At 42.6% G+C, this 6,963-nt stretch overlaps 1 long non-coding RNA gene and 1 pseudogene across 2 annotated transcripts; one reads left to right on the forward strand and one right to left on the reverse strand.

Moving 5' to 3' along the window:
• Nucleotides 1-633: 633 nt before the first annotated feature.
• LOC309855234 (large ribosomal subunit protein uL11 pseudogene) lies at nt 634-3,031 on the reverse strand (annotated as a pseudogene). The gene has a single exon. The product of its transcript is annotated as a large ribosomal subunit protein uL11 pseudogene (transcript).
• An 11-nt stretch (nt 3,032-3,042) lies between these two features.
• LOC309855235 lies at nt 3,043-6,163 on the forward strand. The gene is made up of 2 exons (XR_014306688.1): nt 3,043-3,880; nt 4,776-6,163. It is a non-coding gene; the product is annotated as an uncharacterized lncRNA (long non-coding RNA).
• Nucleotides 6,164-6,963: the final 800 nt, after the last annotated feature.

Raw genomic sequence — 6,963 nt, forward strand, 5'->3', positions numbered from 1 at the left:
CTGTTAAAAGCAGTTTACATATAACTGGTTGATTACACATGAAGTCACTTAATTCTCTGAATAGTCAGGTAAGTAATATTATTATTTTACAGATATGGAAATTGAGGCACAGACAGGCTAAGTAACTGTCCTAAGGTCACTGGCAAGTAAATGGCATTTGGCCACAGAGTTCATGATCTTAACCCCATTTGGCACTGCCTTTTAGAGACTCTATAATACAGTGGGCTTCCTAAATGCGAGTTAGGAAAACAGCTGAGGATTTGCCTTACTTATTAGTCTTTGTTATTTTTAAGTTCTTGGTGTGCCTGGGTGACTCAGTCGTTAAATGTCTGCCTTAGGCTCAGGTTCCGGGGATCGAGCCCTGCATCTGGCTCCCTGCTCCTCGGGTAGCCTGCTTCTCCCTCTCCCTCTCCCCTTGCTTGTGTTCCCTCTCACTGTCTCTCTCTCTGTGTCTTTGTCAAATAAATAAACAAAATCTTTCCCAGCGTCCTGGGTTCGAGTCCCACATCGGGCTCCTTGCTCGGCAGGGAGCCTGCTTCTCCCTCTGTCTCTGCCTGCCATTCTGTCTGCCTGTGCTCGCTCTCGCTCCCTTTCTCTCTGACAAATAAATAAAATCTTAAAAAAAAAAAAAAAGTTCTTACACAGTGTGAGGCAAAACAATAGGAAAACAGAATTACTGGTCTTTCCCCTGAATTAAATAAGAATTACTAGAAGAGGGGGATGCCTGGCTGGCTCACTTGGTAGAGGGTGTGACTCTTGATCTCTGGGTTGTGAGTTCAAGCCCCACATTGGGTGCAGAGATTACTTAAAAATAAAATCTTAAAAAAAAAAAAAATTACTAAAAGATGGTCCTCATGTTAGGGCTATAGGTTGTTCTGTTCAAAACTTTAAAGTGGTTCTGCTTATTAACTAACTGTGGTGGTAAATCATGGTGGTGTTTTTGTTACTTTTACTTCTAAAAGTAATGTAATTTCATTTTAGATAATTTATGAGGTGGAGAGGAAACACTTCTAACCCTGTGGCCCACTCAAGCACATCCTTTTGGTGGCTAGCTCTTAGTGTGCAGTCCAAGCATTAATGAAGGGAGATCACCTCTTTCAGATACTTGAATCTTAAAGCTTTCTAATCCCCACTGTAGACATGCTCGTTTATCACAAGAGGGCACCAGGAAACAGGATCGTTTCTCCCCCTCTTGATTAGCAAATGGCTTCTCTTGGAGAATTTTATTATCCTTAGTAATCTGACTCACATTAAGGCTACTTTAGACTTCAGTATATTTTTTTTCTTTTTTGGTTGTCAGATGATTCTTTATTGAAATATTTTCCTTTCTGGTTTTTAACGAGCTGGACATTCCACTGCACCGCTGTTGATGTCATCTGTGATATCATGAGGGTGGCGCCATTAGCATTGCAGCCCACAGACTGGGTGGTTCCAGAGAATTCTCTGGCTCAAGATCGGTGCTGTATCTGTTGGGCAGTGTCGACAATCACATCCCAAGTGCTATTTCCACGGCAAGTAATGTTTCTTATGCTTCTTTCTGTCTCTTGGTGGTCCCTTGAGGGCTTTGATCATCAGGGCAGAGGCAGAAGGTACCACTTCAATCCAGGCTTGTCTGTTCTGCATGTCAGTTTCACTGTAATGATGGGCGATGTCGTCACCAAACTTTTTTGGAGAAAGACCCAGGGGGGCTGATTATGCCACGGCAGACATGGCCTCAACTTCCCCACCAGTGTGCCTCACATATGCAACTTTGATTTCGTTGGGGTCAAATTTAGGTGGCATGGTGGAGGCAGCCGATGTTGGATGAACCCAGACTGGAGACATCCGAAGACAGTTGCACCTTCACCTCCTCTGAGCTGAAAGCCAAAAGTATTTTCTTAAACATAAACTAGAAGCAGTTCCTTTTCTGCCTTCTTCAAAGAGAGAGACATTTTAATATTTTAGGGCATTCACCAAGAGTAGACGCAGTGACCCTAACAACATCCAACAGGAGGATCAGGCATTACGGCCTCCACCAGAGAAGGAAGCATCACTGGCCCTACTGGAAACTCCATAACGAAAGGTCGCTCAAATCCTATTTGTTAGCATTCCTCTCAGAAAAGTTTTATAACTTCATATAAATTCAAGTGCCGTTTCTGAATTCAGATTTTCTGTTTCTAAAACCAGCTCTGCCTTCCTGTGGCTCAGACCTTTGAACCAGTCTCTGTCCTGTGTGAAAAACATCCCTAATGCTGAAGGCCTATGCAATTTTTACAATTAGTAAGTAGGCTAGTCCCTGATGGGCTAATCACTTCTGAGTTGTATGCTTTCCAAAAGTCAGTCATTTGTTCCCAAACTTGTTTATGCAAGTTGTACTTAGTAACTACATCATTTAATTAAATATCACCCAAAGTAGACAAGTAGGAGTGTGAAGAGAGTTGTGATCTCTGTGAAAATAAGTCGACTGCTTGGGAAGACCTGATAAAGACCAATCTGATATCAGGACCTATTTCTAAAGATAGGTCTTTATCATGTCTTAAGAAAAAATGCTGTGGAATTAGGTCTGGGCGAAACAAATGTATAGGTTGGGATGGAGGAAGTGCTGTCAAAATTCAGCAGAATTCTGCCCTCATTCTTCTCCACAGGTGCTCGAGTCCTCACTCCACCAAAACTACAACTGGTGGCACCACATGCTTGTGTTAATGCGTGTCTTCCCTTTTGCCCCCATCCATAGACTCCACTCCAAGAAAAGGCCTTTCAGCCCAATAACAAAGGAATGATGGATGAATAGACATGTGTGTTTTTATTTATTTATTTATTTTAAAGATTTTATTTATTTATTTGACAGAGGGACATCACAAGTAGAGAGGCAGGCAGAGAAAGAGGGGGAAGCAGACTCCCTGCTGAGCAGAGAGCCCAGGACCGGGACTCGATCCCAGGACCCTGAGATCATGACCTGAGCCCAAGGCAGTGGCTTAACCCACTGAGCCACCCAGGCGCCCGACATGTGTGTTTTTAATTAAAAATAACATTTTCAGGATATTTATTACAATTTTGTGATTCCCCACTTTCACTGACTTTTCTCTTTAACTGACCAGCTACAGATCCTGCTACGGAGGGAAGAGAGCTTCTACCATAGACTTCCATGAGGGGCCAACCATACATGGGTAGGGGAATAACACACTCAGTGCTTGCTAGTTACTTATGTATACTGTCAAATAATAACCTCATTTTTATGAAGATGACACAGAGAAGCCCTTATATCTGGGTTAGATGCACTTGATTTTTAATACAGCAGATTTTTAGAATTCAATTAACCTATAATATACCTAGGTCTGTTAACTGAAAGAACAGTTTCAGGTCTTTCAGCTTATCCCAAACTGTGCCTAAAATGTGTTTTCTTTTTACTTACGGCTCACTGGCACAATTGTAGATGTGTGGTATATATTGCATAAATGTATAGAGCCCAAAAAGGAAATGTTTGAAAAAGAAGGACCCATTCTTGATCCCATATGATAATCTTTATATTTAACTTTATCATAACGCAGTAAGAAAAATTGGGAAGCTCTTTACTGAATTCTGGATAAATTGTTAAATTCTGTTTGTGCCAGATGACAGAGTTTTGAATATTGAAATATGAAGGGGGAAACCTCATGCCGTAAATGGTATTTTCCTAATGTTAGCTTCCTCCTTCTGCAATGTATTAGGACCCTTTCCCTATGTTTCAAGTCTTGCCTAAAAGAAGAGCCATATTACTGGATAAAGGCTAAGTGCTCATTCCTGTCTTCCTCCTCCTCAGCAGATTCTCAAATTTTATTCAGCTGTCCATCCAGTCCATAGGTAGACCTTAATCAGTCCAGACCTTCATGAGTGAGTGTTTTGGCCTTTCCCTGGTCCACAGGTATGCCTATAAGTTAAATTTGCCTAATACAAGCTATGGGAAGAACTTATCCTTGAGGGAGCTTTTCCTTCCATCACTGGATGTGAATAGGGGAACTGTGCTTCCTATTTGATGCTGGCAGCCCCCTACCACCATGAGGGGAGGCAGCAGAATGGCAGTAGGGAAAAATGTAGGTGCTTCAAGACATGACTGAGCTTAACCGTGGAGCCTGCCTTACTCAGGGCTTGATAGATGAGATAATACATTTTCCCACTATCTCAGGAAGTCTGAGCTGGTTTTTCTGTTACTTAGAGAAATGCTGTATCCTAACTGATAGAAAATATCAAAAATTTCCAAGAAGTTTGCCTCAATTTGTAAGCGGCCTGCTTTGCTGATGGGGTTGGTAAGTGCTGAGCAGTCCAGTGCTGCCAGCGCTGCGGGGACGGCAACTTGAAGAGGGGTGGGAGAGCGCACGTGAGGAAGCCGGGCAAGAGGGGTTGTCAACCAGAGAGGCCGGCTGGGGGTGGACCGTTAAAGATGGGGCAGATGGGAAAATTAAAGAGCCATTTAGGAGGTAAAATTGATAGGATTCAGGGATGGACTAAATATTGGGGGAATGGAGTAACAAGGTGGCAAGCATGACCCAGAGTTTCTATTGTGGAAGTAGGTGGGTGGTGGTCCACTCTGAGCTCCAGCGAGCGCGGGAAGAAGACCGGGTTTGGTATGAAAGAACAAGGATTTGATGTTGGGCACACTGATTCTGAGATGCCTTTGAGACATCCAATTTAGATTTTTCTATAGCAGCTCAAGACATAATTTATCCTTTCAAAGTTGACAATTTTAGAGATCTTACTATATTCATAGCTATGCAATCATCATTACTAATTTCCTTTTTAACGTTTTTATCACTCCAAAGAGAAAACCCCACGCCCATGAGCACTATTTCTCATTCCTTCTTCCTCCTAACCCTGGCAGCCACCAATCTGCTCTTGGAATCTGGATTTGCCTGTTCTGGATAAGCAACTCATCACAGCAAATGGGTCCTCGGTAAACTTACTGGCTGATTTTTCATCTGAAATCATGGAGCTTTTTCCCCTTCTGGGGGTGAAATCCATAGGCATCCAGAACAGTCCAGCACCTAACATACTACTGTAGACTGTCCTGTGATACAGCTTCTAGCAAAACTAGGCTGTCCTGAACCGCTGGTGGTAGAATAATTTCACTTTGTACCAAGAGGGTTGGGAAAGTGCCAAAATCCGTATGTGGCGTGTGCCCAGGCCAATTCGAGGAGTTCGTGCCGTGAGACCTACCCTTCTTATGAAATTGTCTAAAATGAAAAAACATGTCAGCAGGACCAGTGATGGCTCCATGTGTGCTAAGTTTGTTCATGGCAGGATCGAGTGTGCGTTTCTTACTGAGGACCAGGAAATCATGAAAATGTTGAAGGCACAGCACAGAGTGAGAAAACGAAATTTTTAAAAATGAAGTTATTTTTAACTTTTTTATTTTATTTTTGAGTAATAAAAAAAAAATCATGGAGGCTAGAAGGCAGTAGGGTGGTTTGTTTATTTGTTTATTATTTTCCAGATTTTATCTTAAAGTAATTCCCACACCCAGTGTGGGGCTCAAACTCACAACTCTGAGAGCGAGGGTTGCAGGTTCCTCTGACCCAGCCAGGGAGGCACCCCTAGGTGATACAGTCAAAGTCCTGAAAAAAAAAAAAAAACTGTCAACCAGTTGAAAACAGGTGCTCACAAACAGATATTTGTACACCAATGTTCATAGCAGCATTATTCACAATAACCAAAAGGTAGAAACAACCCAAGTATCCATTTACAGAAGGATGGATTTAAAAATTATGTGTTCTGTCCATACAGTGGTCTATTATTTGGCCATGAAAAGGAGTGAAGTATGGATCCACTTCCAACATGGAGGAAGGTTGAAACATGTCAACAAGGAAGCCAGACCCAAAAGGTTGTATAATTCCATTCATCTGACGTATCAAGAACATCTCCATCCAGAGATGGAAAGTAGACTGGTGGTTGGCAGGTGGTCAAGAGACGGGCAATTGGGAAGTACAAAGTTTCCTTTTAGGATAAAGGAAATATTCTGGAATTGAACAAGGACGATGGTTGCACAGCAGTGTGACTATGCTTAAAATCACTGAGTTGTATACGGTAAAATGTACAAGATTGTGAATTACGTTACATGAAACTTATCTAAATACAAAAATTGTCTACATCAGAATTGGGAAAGGCTGATGAGACTATTTCCCAGTATCTGAAATAAAAGAACAAAACTGAACTCGTGGCTGATTCTAGTCAGGGAGAACAGTGCTTGCCAAGCCTGGTCTCCAGGAACAGAGCAGGCTGCTGATCTCATGTAGGGTTTTTGAGAAGTGTAGAATTCATGGGATTGATGGACTTTCAGAAGTGTGAGTAACTTGACATCATCTGTGGAAGCATGGCTGCTTGGGTGAGACCTATGGATTGGCTGGTACTCGGGTGTTTTTACTGGCGTGGGTCCGTCCTAATTTATTGGCTGATTTTCATAAGCAAGAGCCAACACTGGTTGGTTTGCAAAAGCGTGTTCACTTTGGCTAGTTGTCACGGACAGATTAAAACCAATTGTTGGTGGCTCCTTGTTACCATGGCTACAGAACTGTCAGTCTTTCCCTGTTTGTAGGTTCCTTATCCTTCTCATACCAACCTCTTCACTTCTGCTCTCCCTCAGGATCTGATCAATGAGAGGGGAAGGGCAGGAATCTCCTTCACTGTTGGCTCTGTGCATCTTTACTCATGTATTTATTCACAAATTATCTTATGGGATGCAGAGGAGGAGAATAATTCGGTCCCTGTCTCCGAGTCTGGAGATGGAGCCCAATTATACAGTGGATTCCAGCTCAGTGAGGAGGAATACCCAAGGAAGCCTGAAGAGGTCGCTCGTTCTGCCTAAGAGAGGGAGGGAATTTCAAAAGGAAGAAAGCCTTGAGTGGACCTTGACCGTGACTGCGTCCTGGCCCTTACTGTATTAGTGTAAGATGCAGGACAAGTCAGGAGACAAGGCCTTTCAAGAGCAGCAAGTTCACAGTATATTGTGACTAA

The sequence above is a fragment of the Mustela nivalis genome (genome assembly GCF_964662115.1).
Source record: "Mustela nivalis genome assembly, chromosome: 20".
Taxonomy (NCBI): Eukaryota; Metazoa; Chordata; class Mammalia; order Carnivora; family Mustelidae; genus Mustela; species Mustela nivalis.